Genomic DNA, 16,236 nt, shown 5'->3' with positions numbered 1-16,236 from the left:
TTGTAATTGGCTAACGTGGTTAATTGCATGGGTCTTGTAAATTCTGAAGCGTAGCCTATCCTTTGCTAAGAAAATACTTCAGCGAATCACATACCGCTTAATCGCACTATGGTGCACATACCACCACAAAACATGCGTTTCAGTTTTCGGCAACGTAACGTAGTTACACAATCCGTGTTATGATGAAAAAATAGCGCAGACGCAGGCATTGATACTTTGTAAAGCTCGATCACAAGTAACAGTAATACATAAGATCAACATAGGAAAATTCCTCATACGTATTTATTAACTCCCCTTTAAAACTTGAAGGTCCGATCTGAAATTTTCAGTTTGTTTATTTCTTGTAATAAGCAATTTGATTTTATTGGGTCACGTGGCATTGCAGGCATATAACTGCGACCAAAGTCACAAACATGTTACTAAGTTGGAGCCATGTGTAATTTGGGTTCTTTCTCTAACTGACTGAGCTACTGGAGCTCAACGATTAAATTCACCCAATTGATTGTTCTGCCTCTGTGACGTCATAATAGACAACAATCATATTGTTGACATAAAAATTCAATCCAGTAATTTTTCATTTGTTTCAGATGTGGTCGTTGAAACTTGATTGGAACACAGTTGATGATGAAAGTGCATCTGCTATTGCTTCATGTATTCAGTGGATTGAGAAACTGTCTCTGGATGATTGTAAGATAACAAGTGGTGGAATCTGTAAGATTGCAAATTCCATATCACAACTTAAGAAACCAGTAAGTTGTATGTTAGACCAGTGGTTTCCAAACTTTTTAGGGCAGTGTTTCCCAACCGGTGGTACGCGACGGCATTCCAGGTGATACGCGAGCACCTTTCCGTAATTTGCAGATATATTTCGAATTAAAAAACCGTAAGTGGTCCCGAAATGTTTGTTACTTCATCCCCTAGGTTACTTTGTAACACTCAACTAGGTGGTACGCGACGAAATTGTTTTTCCTCCAAGTTGTACGCAACCACAGAAAGGTTGGGAATCACTGTCTTGGGTTCATGACACACTTGGATGATTTGGAATCGTTCGCCAAACCTAACTTTTTTTTGTTCAAGATAAAGTTTTATTGAAAACAAAAATACTGGTTACATTACTTTGGTTTGAAATCTGTCATCATTTTGATGGAATCTAAAAGTGTTTTGTCGACAAAAGCGTTCCGCACTAATGATTACTATTTCACATGACCTTTTTGCCCGAACATTCAAACTTCTTCTGGGTTTGTATTATAACAGGTTACATTATATTGATAAAAACTTTGTTAGTAGTGTAAGCAATTAAAACTATGGCGCACGCAGCACCGCAAAATATGCGTTTCAGTTTTCGTTGACGTTACACAGTTGCACAAAACGTCTTTTATTAAAAATAGTGAAGGCAAACGATTAAGGTATAACAAATTAGGAAAATTCCTGCACAATGTTTGCACACTCCCCTTTATTAAACCCCAGAAGAGCCAATTCAAAATCTTCAATAAGTTTGTTTATTTCTTGTAATAAACCATTTGGTTTGATTGGGTCATGTGGCATTGCAAGCATATAACTGCGACCAAGGTCACAAACGTGTTACTAAGTTGGAGCCATGTGTAATTCGGATTCTTTCTCTAACTGACTGAGCTACCGGAGCTAAACGATTAAATTTACCAAGTGATTGTTCTGCCTCTGTGACGTCATAATTGATACAATGATGTATTGTTGACATAAAAACTGATTCCAGTAATTTTTCATTTGTTTTAGATGAAGTTGTTGGATCTTGGTTGGAACAAAGTTGATGATGAAAGTGCATCTGCTATTGCTTCATGTATTCAGTGGATTGAGAGTCTGTCTCTGTGGAATTGTAGGATGACAAGTGGTGTAATCTGTAAGATTGCAAATTCCATATCACAACTTAAGAAACCAGTAAGTTGTATGTTAGACCAGTGGTTTTCAAACTTCTTAGGGCAGTGTTTCCCAACAGGTGGTACGCGACGGCATTCCAGGTGATACGCGAGCACCTTTCCGTAATTTGCAGATATATTTCGAATTAAAAAACCGTAGGTGATCCCGAAATGTTTGTTACTTCATCCCCTAGGTTACTTTGTAACACTGAACTAGGTGGTACGTGTCGAAATTGTTTTACCTCCAAGTTGTACGCAACCACATAAAGGTTGGGAATCACTGTCTTAGGGTCATGACACACTTGGATGATTTGGAATCGTTCGCCAAACCTAACTTTATTTTGTTCAAGATAAAGTTTTATTGAAAACAAAAATACTGGTTACACTACTTTGGTTTGAAATCTGTCATCATTTTGATGGAATCTAAAAGTGTTTTGTCGACAAAAGCGTTCCGCACTAATGATTACTATTTCACATGACCTTTATGCCCGAACATTCAAACTTCTTCTGGGTTTGTAGTACAACAGGTTACATTATATTGATAAAAACTTTGTTAGTAGTGTAAGCAATTAAAACTATGGCGCACGCACCACCGCAAAATATGCGTTTCAGTTTTCGTTGACGTAACACAGTTGCACAAAACGTCTTTTATTAAAAATAGTGAAAGGAAAACGATTAAGGTTTAACAAATTAGGAAAATTCCTACACAATGTTTGTACGCTTTATTAAACCCCAGAAGAGCCAATTCAAAATCTTCAATAAGTTTGTTTATTTCTTGTAATAAACCATTTGGTTTTAATGGGTCACGTGGCATTGCAAGCATATAACTGCGACCAAAGTCACAAACGTGTTACTAAGTTGGAGCCATGTGTAATTCGGATTCTTTCTCTAACTCACTGAGCTACCGGAGCTAAACGATTAAATTTACCAAGTGATTGTTCTGCCTCTGTGACGTCATAATTGATACAATGATGTATTGTTGACATAAAAACTGATTCCAGCAATTTTTAATTTGTTTCAGATGAAGTCGTTGAATCTTGGTAACAACACAGTTGATGATGAAAGTGCATCTGCTATTGCTTCATGTATTCAGTGGATTGAGAATCTGTATCTGTGGTATTGTAAGATGACAAGTGGTGTAATCTGTAAGATTGCAAATTCCATATCACAACTTAAGAAACCAGTAAGTTGTATGTTAGACCAGTGGTTTGAAAACTTCTTAGGGCAGTTTTCCCAACTGGTGGTACGCGATGGCATTCCAGGTGATACGCGAGCACCTTTCCGTAATTTGCGGATATAGTTCGAATCGAAAAATCGCAAGTGATCCCAAAATGTTTGTTACTTCATCCCCTAGGTTAGTTTGTAACACTCAACTAGGTGGTACGCATCGAAATTGTTTTACCTCCAAGTTGTACGCAACCACAAAAAGGTTGGGAATCACTGTCTTAGGGTCATGACACACTTGGATGATTTGGAATCGTTCGCCAAACCTAACTTTATTTTGTTCAAGATAAAGTTATATTAAAACAAAAATACTGGTTACACTTTTTAGTAATGAAAAGCTCTTCTGGCAAAAGAAAAACTTGTTTGTTCAACGTTTCGGTTGTTATACAACAACCTTCATCAGGATAATGAAGTAAAAACGCCCACACGGTGATAAATAGTCACGCGCGCATAAAGCAAAAAGGCAAAAAAGGGGCAAAAAAGGGGCGAAAGAAACAACACAAGCTAAGAAGCGGGGAGGGGGTGGGACACCATTAATAGAAAATGCGCGCCAACTGGACGATACCGAGGTCTAAAGCATAGCGCCTCGAGGTGCGCAAGACCATCACGTTCAACCAGGGGGCATGTCGTGCAGACCGTTTATCAAATTGCGATAAACGGGTGGAAAGAAGGTTTCCCTCTTATCATTAAGTGCGAACCCATGTGCGTTTATGTGAACAGACTCGATGAACATCCTCTTGTACCTGTCCTTTTTCCGGTCCAAAATTACTGTGTCCTCAAAATTAACCGTGTGTCCTGTTGCTGCAACATGTTGCGACAATGCCGTCCCTGCCACCTCATTGGGTTTGCCAACATCCCGTTGATGTTCCTTTAGACGTGTTCGTAGGGCGCGACCCGTCTCACCAATGTACACCTTCTCACACCCTCCACATGGAATGCGGTATATTACCCCTCTAGCATCTAACGCACCACCAGCGCGATCTTTAGGATGCGATACCAAGGAGCGTAGTGTAACCGCAGGACGCTCGTACACCCAGGATGGAAAGTCCTCCAGCAGTCTCTTTAAGGTCTCTGAAAGTCCTGGAAAATATGGGAGAACAACCACACCCGCGGTGGGACTTTTGTTGCACTTAGGCAGGGATGCAGGTTTTTGGCGCAGAAAGGAGCTTGGGTAACCATTTCTTAAAAGAGCATCCCGCACACTACCCACCTCTTGTTCTCGGGCCTTTTTCTCTGTAACAAGATTGTCCGCTCTGGTGTATAGTGCACGCACTACAGCCCGCTTGTGGGATATAGGGTGCGCTGACCGGAAGGATAGATACCTGTCAGAATGTGTCGGTTTTCGGTAAACACTCGTGCGGAGCGACCCACGGTTTTCCCTTTCAACAGAAACATCTAAAAACGATAAAATCCCACCATGCTCAACCTCCATGGTGAACTTAATGCTCGCTTCGATCGAGTTGAGGTGCTCAAGCAGCGATTCCACGTAGTCGCGATGCACAACCACAAACGTATCGTCCACGTAACGTCGCCACAAGCGTGGGGGACTCAAAAACGTTGACAACGCTCTTTGCTCCACGGATTCCATAACTATGTTGGCGACCACAACTGAAAGCAAACGTCGAACAAACAAGTTTTTCTTTTGCCAGACGAGCTTTTCATTACTAAATAGTATGCCTGGCAGCGTTAACAACAAACTATACTGGTTACACTACTTTGGTTTGAAATGTGTCATCATTTTGGTCGAATCTAAAAGTGTTTTGTCGACAAAAGCGTTCCGCACTAATGATTACTATTTCAAATGACCTTCTTGCCCGAATATTCAAACTTCTGGGTTTGTATTACAACAGGTTACAAAATATTGATAAAAACTTTGTTAGTAGTGTAAGCAATTAAAACTATGGTGCACGCACCACCGCAAAATATGCGTTTCAGTTTTCGTTGACACAGTTGCACAAAACGTCTTTTATTAAAAATAGTGAAGGCAAACGATTAAGGTTGAACAAATTAGGAAAATTCCTGCACAATGTTTGTACACTTTATTAAACCCCAGAAGAGCCAATTCAACATATTCAATAAGTTTGTTTATTTCTTGTAATAAACCATTTGGTTTTAATGGGTCACGGGGCATTGCAAGCATATAACTTCGACCAATGTTACAAACGTGTTACTAGGTTGGAGCCACGTGTAATTCGGATTCTTTCTCTAACTGACTGAGCTACCGGAGCTAAACGATTAAATTCACCAAGTGATTGTTCTGCCTCTGTGACGTCATAATTGATACAATGATATTGTTGACATAAAAACTGATTCCAGCAATTTTTCATTTGTTTCAGATGAAGTCGTTGGATCTTGGTGCGAACAAAGTTGATGATGAAAGTGCATCTGCTATTGCTTCATGTATTCAGTGGATTGAGAATCTGTATCTGAAGGGTTGTGAGATGACAAGTGGTGTAATTTGTAAGATTGCAAATTCCATATCACAACTTGTAAAACCAGTAAGTTATATGTTACACCAGTGGTTTCCAAACTTTTTAGGGCAGTGTTTTGAAACTAGTAGTGGGCGACAGCATTCCAGGTGGTACGCGAGCACCTTTCCGTAATTTACGGATATATTTCGAATTGAAAAAACTGTAAGTGATCCCAAAATGTTCGTTACTTCATCCTTTAGGTTACTTTGTAACACTCAACTAGGTGGTAAGCGTCGAAATTGTTTTACCTCCAAGTTGTACGCAACCACAAAAAGGTTGGGAATCACTGTCTTAGGGTCATGACATACTTGGGTGATTTGGAATCGTTCGCCGAACCGAACTTTATTATGTTTGAGAAGAAATTTTATCAAAACAAAAATACTGATTGCACTACTTTGGTTTGAAATCTGTCATCATTCTGGCAGAATCTAAAAATGGTTTATCGTCAAAAGCGTTCTGCAACAGTAATTATTGTTTCACGATAACTTGTAACACAAACATTTAAACTTCTTCTGGGTTTATATTACAACAGTTTACATGATATTGATGGAAACTTTGTTAGTAGTAATTTAACACAAACTACAATGTTGAAGTCCGAAGTATGTCATCAGAATGATTTCAAACACCGGCTTTGCACGCTGAAACTAAGATTTCCGCTCTTGTATACAGTGCACGCACTACAGCACGGTTTTGGGCGATGGGGTGCGCGAACCGAAACGACAGATACCTGTCGGAATGAGTCGGTTACCAGTATACGCTTGTGCGCAGAGGTCCCCGGTTCTCTCTTTGAATGTAAACATCTAAAAATAATATCACCCTGACGTATTCACGTTCCATTGTGAACTCGATACTCGTTTTAATTGAATTCAGGTGTTCAAGCTGAGATTCCACGTCCACTCGACTCCATATTTAAGCATTATCTTCCAAAGTAAAAGCAAGAAAACTATGGTGCACATGCCTCCACAAAGCATATGTTTAAGCTTTTTAGTAAGATAACGCAATCACACAAACAAGCAATTTTAAAACTCTGCTTTTGTAAAAGAATATGTACATATAGCTGCACTTATGAGACCCGATAGGTCGATGTTTCATAATATTTTACCAGCAAATATATTTGTTCTAAACATTTAATGTCACATTTGTCTGAACTAATTTCTTAATTCAAGCCTCTATTTCCAGATAAGGAAGTTGAGTCTTGCAGGGAATGTCATACATGGTGATGCGGCAGAAACCTTACTCAAGTGTGTTCACAATATACAAGATGAACTTGAAGTCCATCGTCGACAGATAGATGAGGACTTCGAAGTGAAATTTCATAACCTGCCAAACCCTGTAAGTATGAAAACTATTTGTTCCACGTACAAACTGTCATTGCTATTTGATACTAACACGATAATAATATGTTTACCTCATGGGTTGTCTTGTATTAAGGCTTGTGTCATGTGCAAGCCTCTGGTTGCCACCACTGGGTTAATATAAAGAAAGTCCGCATCACCCAATACCTACCATGTATTTTCAGTTTATGTGGTTTAAGATTTAAAATAAAATCACGCAAACAAACTTGACTGAATAGAAGTATTTTATTATGTTTGAGTGGATGTGGCGTTTATGGAAATAAGTACACGTCACAAAATATTTCATACATGAAATAATTTTAAATTTCAACCGAGCTTTCATCAACACTACTGTTATTATAGTTAAACAATTTATGAAATAACCAATCCGTTGTATTGTAGAAGCCAAAGTTGACAATTTGGGATCTCTAACTCCTACTCTCCACTTCAATCCACAAGTAAATATGATTGATCGATTGGAATTATTTTGTGGAGATCAATTTCCAAGTTGTGAAGCATTGGATTCAAAACTCGTAAAATCTCTTGCTCTGCCTTGTGGCGTATCTCCCGCAACTGTCTGACCACAAAGTGGTGCATCAGAGTCAGTCAGATTTGCATGTTTAGGAAACCATTGTTTGGTGAAGGGCCACGTCCGACGATTTATTTCAACAATCTCAACTGACTTATAGAACCAGAAGCGCTTTAACATTTTTACTTTAAATGTTGAAATTAGTTTTGCCGTCGTTTTCTGGGCTTGCGACATTTTTAGTGGTCGGTTGTTCCTTCAGTACAACTTTGTTATCACAAACGATAAGAATGTGAAATATGGGTGCTTGCAAATTTACATTTATCAAAAGTCATGTACGGCATTTGGCGTTCACAAAAATTTAGAAATCTCAGTAACAGCGTTTATTTTGACCTCAAGTACAAAAACTTTCCAACGCAGTTACTTGAACTGTAACCTTTGATAATTTCCTGCAATTCTGTATCAAGGTTAGTGCGGAAGTAACGATTATCGTTTCATGCCAGTAAAGGTGGTAACGAAACTTTTAATGATCGAACTTCACAAAATACCACATAAATATTATGAAACCTTGCTGTTATCGGGTGACTTTTAAATACTGGAAAGAAAGCCTGAGATTTACAACCAGGCGACAAAACTCATTCAAAATTCAATTAACTTGTAACATCGGTATCGTAATATTCTGACCATTCCACACTAAAGATCAGTGTTCCTCGTCGATATCTGGCTAAGATAGAAATGCCCTGAGCTCTGTTAAACGACAAGTAACAATATATTACTTCAGGCTGTTTGCTGCCAGAATCAACAGGGATTTCTGTCACTTCTCATCGGTAAACCTTTCTACTTCATGTCACGAAGACGAAACATTCCCAAATACTTCGTAAATATTCTTCACATTTTTCTGTGCTTAATCCAACTTCTGTGTGTTATTTGTATTTACAATGTACGTATCAATACCGTTTGTCTCCATAACTCTCATTTTTACTTCTTTGCCAAACATATAAATGCGTCTCTGTGTATCTGGTTTCGTTGAAATTGTCGCCAAGTTTTACTGTTTGTGTTGCTTACAATCAAGGACGTCTTTGAAACACGAATATTTTGTCTCCTGCTCTGAGTTTCGTCTTTACTTCTCTCTTGTGTAAATCCTTTAACAGAGGTTTATCGTACGAAGTTATCCGCCTTCCTAACAATTTTAAACGACAGATTTTGTGACAATACTTTTACTTCCGCACTAAACATTACTTTCAACATTTACGTGCGACTTTTATTAATTTTTGACTGATTATAATCGAGTATTTCCACATTACATTGTTTTCTGATACATTATGTCGTGAATTCTGGCAACCCTTTGTTGGTTTTTGAACGAAGATTTTTTTATGTTCGTAACTAAAATGTCTGATGACGAGAACAACCGATCTTCCACCAACTACGGTTCGGTTTTATGGGCGCACGTTTTTTTTATATTTACTTCAAACAAATCTGTATCTATCTATGGGTTTGATGAAGTTATAACGGGTGGAAGTGGAAGGTTTATGTTGTAAATATTTGAACATTGAATGTTGGTTTTTGTGCAATCGTTATTGTGAATCATTGCTGCTCGATGTCGCCACCCAGCGCTTAACTGATGCTGTCAATTGCTAATGTGGAATCCCCGACATATGTTGTACTTCTTGTTTTTTCAATACAAAGTGCTTACGGTTGGGAAGTGATATTTGTAAAGACATCTGTTAAGTTGTATTGAAAGGTGGGTTACATTGTGCAGCTATCACCGGGATACGACCGACATTCATTAGGTTTGTTTTACAATGTTTAAGTGTTGATTTGCCCGATGTCACCCAATACATTTTTCTTTTAATTCTTTTTACCACAGCGATATTCGAAACCAGGTTATCCTGGCTTTCTGCTTGATAAGCTTGACTGACGTCACCGAACATTATTTTTACCCGATGTATTGTTTAGCACGACATCTAGTGTAAGTTTATGGAAAGATATTCTGCCGGTAAATGTCGCTTTATCGACTGTTACTAAAACAAAACTGATCTGTGAGTTTCAAATTGTTTCGATGCTGAATATTTCTGTTTAAATTTCGTCACCAATTCGAGTTTTCGTTGCAATTAAGCTTCAAGAATTCCTTGCTATGCTGGTTTAATGCGTTTTGTTGAGGAATAATGTTTGGTTGCACATGGTAGAAAATGCATTATCTGCGGCCAATTTATGTAAACTGACAACATAGTACATATTAGATAGAAACACATGTTTCTTAATACTCCAAGTATAAAAATCTGTGACATGAAGCAACTCGTCCAGATGCGGACAACTTGGACAATTCACATCCCTCCACCCATTGTCGCGTGAAGTCATCCACTTTTCACTTTTGTTACGCCATGTGATCCACATTCACTTTTGTTACGCCGTGTGATAGAACAGGTAACTTTGATGACGTCAGTATGTAGTGTTTCCAGCACCAATCAAGGTTCCCGCTTCCAGCGTGGAGAGGCAACTTTGTGTGCGTTGTTTTCCACTCTAGGACAGATTGTAGTTTTGCAGTTGCTTTGTATAAATGTTTGGTTAATTTGTTGTGCGTTTTGTTGAGAAATTCTGCTTGTTTGTGAAGATTATGTGAAGAATATTTGACAGTCACGTGCTTTGATTGGAACGGGTTTTAGGAAAAATAGTTTGGAGAAAAGTTGTGCACGAAAACATTGTTTAGTAATTGAGTTGGTTGATGATATCACAAAATACTGCGTAGTTTGTTGTTAGCGGTATCTTATCGTTTCGCTCCATGACTGTTTCGCTGTCAATCGCCTTTGGCGTGAAATATGAACGCTCGCCATAGAGTTTCGGCTTGAGAATTCTTTCACGTATGTTGGCATGTAGCCTCAGATAGAAGAGTTATTACGTTCTAGAAGTTGCTTTGCATTGTGTAAATGGAAGTTGACGTTGTGTAAGAGATAACCCGCCTTCTCCTTCCTATCCATCCCTTTTATCCAATGCAAGTAAATATGATTGATCGATTGGAATTATTTTGTGGAGATCAACTCCCTCCTAAACCGGTAAGAAGTTTTCCTCATACAAATGACAACACATAAAATTTAAGAAAAACGTATTTGCGTGGCAGGAATTCAATATACAACAAATCTCACTAGTGGACATAGTGCCGAAAAATATTTAACCACAAGGTGGTGCAGCAGAGTCTGGGTCTACAATATTTTGACATAATGTTCCTCTGGTACTTTCCGGGAACAAAACTAGGAGCAATGGAGTTGGCTACAAATACTATCTTTGGTTAGGTGTGTTGTGTGCACTTTGTAGCGTGAAACTGGTAATAGATTAAAAACTTCTTTATAGTTGCAGTCGCAAGGTGTGTAAAATGAATTAAAGGTGGGTGTGAAACTTAAAACTTGTGGTGAAATTTTGAGTTCCTGCTTTTCGCCGCCTTCGGAATCTTCTTCGATCAACGGAACAAAATTGTTGAGAAATACATTTATGGTGACAGAAAGAAGTCACCAGCAGTAAGTCCAAACATTGTATGGCTCCTTGGTTGAACAAGTTGCCTCTCTGCAAAGATGGTAAGCACTCGGAAGTCTGATCAACGTCGAAGATCCCGAGTTCAAACGTCTGCTTCCCACTTATACTGATAACTGCACGTTTTCAGAGTCATCGGATGCAGTGTAACGAACACCAACGGTGAGTATCTCGGTGTCAGCTTGTACAGGTTATTGTCTTTACCCTTCATATTTACAAACACAACTGATAATTAATATAAAGTACTTTGTATCATGGTGAAGTGAAACGCCTGAAATATTCAATCAAAAATAATTTTGATTTAATCGCTAACTTTCCGTCGTAAAGCTATTTGTGTAGCCTAGACATGTAATATGTTTGCAAAAATAGTTAATCCAGCACTAAGCTAACATAAATATATTCCCACGTCGATGTTATTTAAGCATATCTTATCTGTAGCCGGAACAGCAGCAATGTTTGAATGTGAACGGTTACAAAGTAATGTAATTTTGTACTAAGTAAATGAATTGTAGTTGGGTGAACGCGGCCCAATACCAGGTCTGAACACCCAGCTTAGCGGCCGAATCCGGTTGCCACGAATGCAAAACTGCCATTGAAAAAAATTTTCTATTGTTTTTGTAAAATTGTTTGTACGAAACATGTTGAGTAAAAATACACTGCTTAAAAAACTGGAAAAAATTATTAGTTGGCAACGGTTGCTAAGAACCTTACGCTTATTAGATGCACTTCTGTCACTGGAGGCGGTATTGATAAGATGTAAGGAATAATTCTCTCGCTGACTTTATTGACATTACGTTGTGAATTGTTGTCGTTACCATCTGATGTTCGTTCCGCAGCTGAAAGTTCTGTTTACTTCGTCACCAAACAGTTCGTTGTTCGGAATGGGAAAGTTTGCTTTAACTGGTTAATGATCCTCCGGGCGAGTGTTTTATGAGTAGAAGGTTCTCTTGCTTTCCAGCTTCCTTCTGTAAAACTAAGCTTGCGTTTGTTGCGCATTGTAAAGATCAGGCTTTTACGAACTTCATTAAATATCACTTTCGTTTTTATATGTTTCCAGTTGAAAGTAAAAAAGCCCCACCCCTTACCTCCATAAAGATGGCTTTGTCTAATTTGATTTTAAAGTCTGGTTCAGCGACACAAAGGGCAAATTAATGTTGTTGACTTGTGACGTTTATTTTTAAAGTATTTCCACCCCAGCCAAAACACGATTGAATGCAGATATTTTCGTAAATGTCCAATCAATATTGAGTGTTGGCATGGAAACAGGACGCACCGAAGTTGTTTTAAAACAGAACGAAATATCGTTTTTGTCAACAATCATTTGACCAGTTTGTTTATTATAGGCGACACTTAACCTCTAAGTTCATCGCTTACACAACGCTAAAGTCAAAATGTTAATCCAACAGGGTCTTGATTGTTGGAAAATGTCCACCAACAAAACTCTGTATTATTGACACTTGGTGACGCCTACGTGCCACTTTCCTGTTAGAATTCACGCAGCCAAACCGACATCGCGCGTTCGCGTGGAAAAGCAGACAGGGCGATTGTTTTCCGAAACTGTGCCTTGGTCGTTCCAACTTTCGACTTACACGTGATGTTTTAGTGCTGCAAATATTTACCCACTGGTGTCAGAACGCCGACTACCGCGACGACTTATGTCAGATCTGCTTCGTAGAAGACATTTTTTTACCAGGGATAACCAAACCTTTTCACACCAAACGTGGTTTGATTTAAAAAATACCTCGACTCTACATATTTTAAGTCATATATAGTTTGTTACATATTTATTGACCAACAATTACAGGTAAAATACTACGGAAGATTGATGTAAATGTTACATTGGTCTGGTTTGGCAACCAAGTGTTTGTTCAGCGTTCCACAGATAATTTAATAACATGTACACGTTTCAATCTCACATTTGATGTCATAATAGGACAAAGTAACTTTGTGTTAATTTTACGAAGTAAAAATAATGCAACAGGGCGGATAAATTCTGTACTTAAGTCTCAGAACTTACAGCCCATGTGATGTTTTAATGTTGCAAATATTTACCCAGTGGTGACAAGTCCAGAGTCTGAAAAAGCGTGTTTAAGAGCACATTTCATTCAAGACTGATGTCTTTGAGCGATGTTGCTTCATTTGTGCAAATACTGTTGGATAAACAAATTTCGACACTTGCCGAAGCGTAATGCGGAATTGGGTTTCAACTGTTTTGAATTGATTAAAGCGGAAAGCAACATCAACTGCGCTATTTACGACAACAAAAATGTGCTGCGTATTATTACAGGCACTTGTATTGTAATTGAATTTTGTTGGGCTGCAACTTTTGGCAACAACACAGCGCCCAATTAACTTTCAAATACAGTGTCCTTGTAACGAACGATATTTGACACAGCAGTGTTGGTCAGATTTCCTTCTAGGTATATTGGTCGGGCGCTTGACCGATGTTGCCAATCACCCACTAACTTTTATTGCGATCTGGATTTTTGTAGCCATCATCAGATGTTCGTTCCGCAGGTTAAAGTTCTGTTTACTTCGTCACCAAACAGTTCGTTGTTCGGAATGGGAAAGTTTCCTTGAGTTGGTTGATGATTCTCCGGGCGGGTGTTTTATGAGTAGAAGGTTCTCTTGCCTTTCATCTTCCTTTTTGTAAAACTAAGTTTGCGTTATTTGCTGTGCTACAGAAAGGGCTTTTACGAACTCCAGTAAAAATCACTTTCTTTTCATATCTTTCCAGTGTTAGAGGATGGATCCAGAATGAAAAAGGCCTCCAATGAAATTTATTTTTAGCTGTTTTTGCTAATTGTTTTGCCCTGTTTTCACTTCATCCTTTACAGTAGAGACGTTTGGTATTTGTCCATAGAACACTAAAAGTACAGTATTCTATGGTTTGACACGCACACATGATTTTTGCTTATCACCCAATCAGCGGTGGGAATGTTCGCGCGTTATGTATGAGATATTCGCTCATTCTTGCTTTAAATTTATTTTCTTCCTATTTATTGTATATTTCAAAAGAATAGCAAGCATTTATTTTCACATATTTATTATACGGAAGTACGTGAGCTAAACAAAACCCACAGTTGTAAAGTAACGAAAACCTTATTTTTAATTGTGGACTTCATATTGTCCCAAAACGATTTCTGCAGCTTACATTAGTATTCTATGGTCGAAGACGGTATTTGTGAAAAATGTTGTTAAATATCCTAATATTCGTTCTGGCCACTCCCCTAAATATCATTTTTTCAAAGTTCTTTGACTGATTGGATGTCGTCTCAGTGAATTTCATACACAAATGTTGACTGGCAGTTTTATTATGTGTGCAAGTTTGTTGCTTAATTTAGGATTTTTTTTTCAGTTCATTTACAAATACATTTTTGTAAACTTCAAAGAACCTAAACTATCTGAAAGGAACAATGGCCAAGTGATAGGGAAAACAATACTATGATGTCATAATGTAATTAGTCAAATCAATTGTAATTTCCAACAACACAAGAGCTTTTGTGTTTCAATAACACTTGTACTATGAATTGATACGGTGTTAAATGATCTTTGTTTCATTCTGAGCAAAATGTCTTTTTCATCACATTTTGTACATTGATCCTCATTTTTTTTATATATTGGACACTGTCTTTGTGTGTTTTATTGCGCAAATGTTGAGTTAAAGATTAATCAGGATCACCCACAATGGTTTTGTGTGTCACAAGATTAAGTTCCTGTTTCTGAAGAGTTAAAGGTAAAACAGGTGGAAAAAAAGGTTGTTGTTGTATAACCAGATTTGAAAATAATGAATCAGAATGTTTTGAAAAGTTTGTTTTTTCTTAAATTTAGGTAAACTTTTAATTTATTTGATGATTTGGCTTTGACTGGATCTGTAAATAGTGGGATGTAATAAGTCGTTGCTAGGCTGGCTATATTAGATGGTAAAAAACAATGGCAAAATTTTTGTCTATTTGATTTGTTGCCACACAATTACTGATTTTTAATTCTCCTTTAATCCATTGTATTGGGTTTTGTCACAAGCAGAGGTGAATGGCATTGAAAGTGGGTTTTATGCTGTTACTAGTGGAACAAGAGGTGACATCAAACAGTGTTTGTGGACCTCTGGCCTATTGTAGCAGAACATACTAAAACACAAGGGCATCTTTGATCCATGTATAAATCTGTGTGACATAGAAATGTATGTGAATGTTAACGTCCAGGTGTGAACAAAGCTACCACCTTTAAGTTTTGTGCAATGCTGGTAAATAAAATATAATTGTTATGTTGTTAAAAGAAAGGGGGTAATTGTACTAATGATGCTAAGTTAATATTGGTAAACTATCACCTTACATTTTCAGTATTTAAGTCTCTAATTACTAGTTTCCAGTGGCGGTAGCATTGTTTTTTTTGGTTTTTCTATCTGTTTTAAAATATAGTTATATATATTGTGCCATTTATTAGAATGTTAAAAGATGTTTGTCTGTTCATTATTAATAAAAAACAGGCATTCTGTTTTGCAGAAAACTAATTTTTGTCACACATTAAAGAAAACAAGTTGAATTGATCACAACTGTTTTACTTTGGCATCAACAAATCCAGAATAGACCACAATTGTGATGGGTAACAATTCAAGTACAGACCAGAACAAAGAAAGTCAGGTATGTCTACACTACTTCACTCTAACAGTTTTTTGTGTTCCAACGTTATGTTAGTTCTCCAAATGATTTACGATCTTTTGTCAGGAGTGGACAAAACAATAATGCTTTAATAAATACCAATTGATGCATAAATAAACCAACAACTGGCTTGTGTGTGTGTGTGTGTGTGTGTGTGTGTGTGTGTTTGTGTGTGTACCATCTACTTTTAAAAAGGGTATGCATGGTGCCATCACTTTTAAAAAGGATATGCATGGTGTTAATCATCATTACAGCTGTAGTCACCAAGTGGGGCAATCATGCCATTGCATGAAACATTATGGCGTTGTCTGATTATAGTGGTAGAGATCCCCTGCGTATATGTGAAGGTTGCCTGATAAGTTGTGCGCACCAGTGTACCTTGGCCACAATATATGGGAGTGATAGGGAAAGACTATGACGTAATAATGCATTTAGTGTCTAAATGTCAACTGTAATTGTCAATTGTAGACATATCAATTGTAATTGCAAACAACACATGAGTTGCGCTTTTTTGTTTCAGTAACATTCCTACTACAAATTGATATGGTTTTAACGATCAGTATTTCGTTACAAGCAAAATGTCATTTTCATTATGTTGTGTACATTGGT

The 16,236-nt window shown here is 37.7% G+C and overlaps 1 protein-coding gene across 6 annotated transcripts in view; it reads left to right on the top strand.

The window, feature by feature from the left end:
- The window catches only part of LOC145894912 (uncharacterized), a 425,937-nt gene that overhangs the window by 78,875 nt on the left and 330,826 nt on the right, over window positions 1-16,236 (top strand). The window lies entirely within an intron of this gene.

Source organism: Ascidia mentula, chromosome 3 (assembly GCF_947561715.1).
Source record: "Ascidia mentula chromosome 3, kaAscMent1.1, whole genome shotgun sequence".
NCBI lineage: Eukaryota > Metazoa > Chordata > Ascidiacea > Phlebobranchia > Ascidiidae > Ascidia > Ascidia mentula.
Note: the sequence above shows the minus strand (reverse complement) of the source record. Positions and strands in the feature narration are given on the sequence as shown.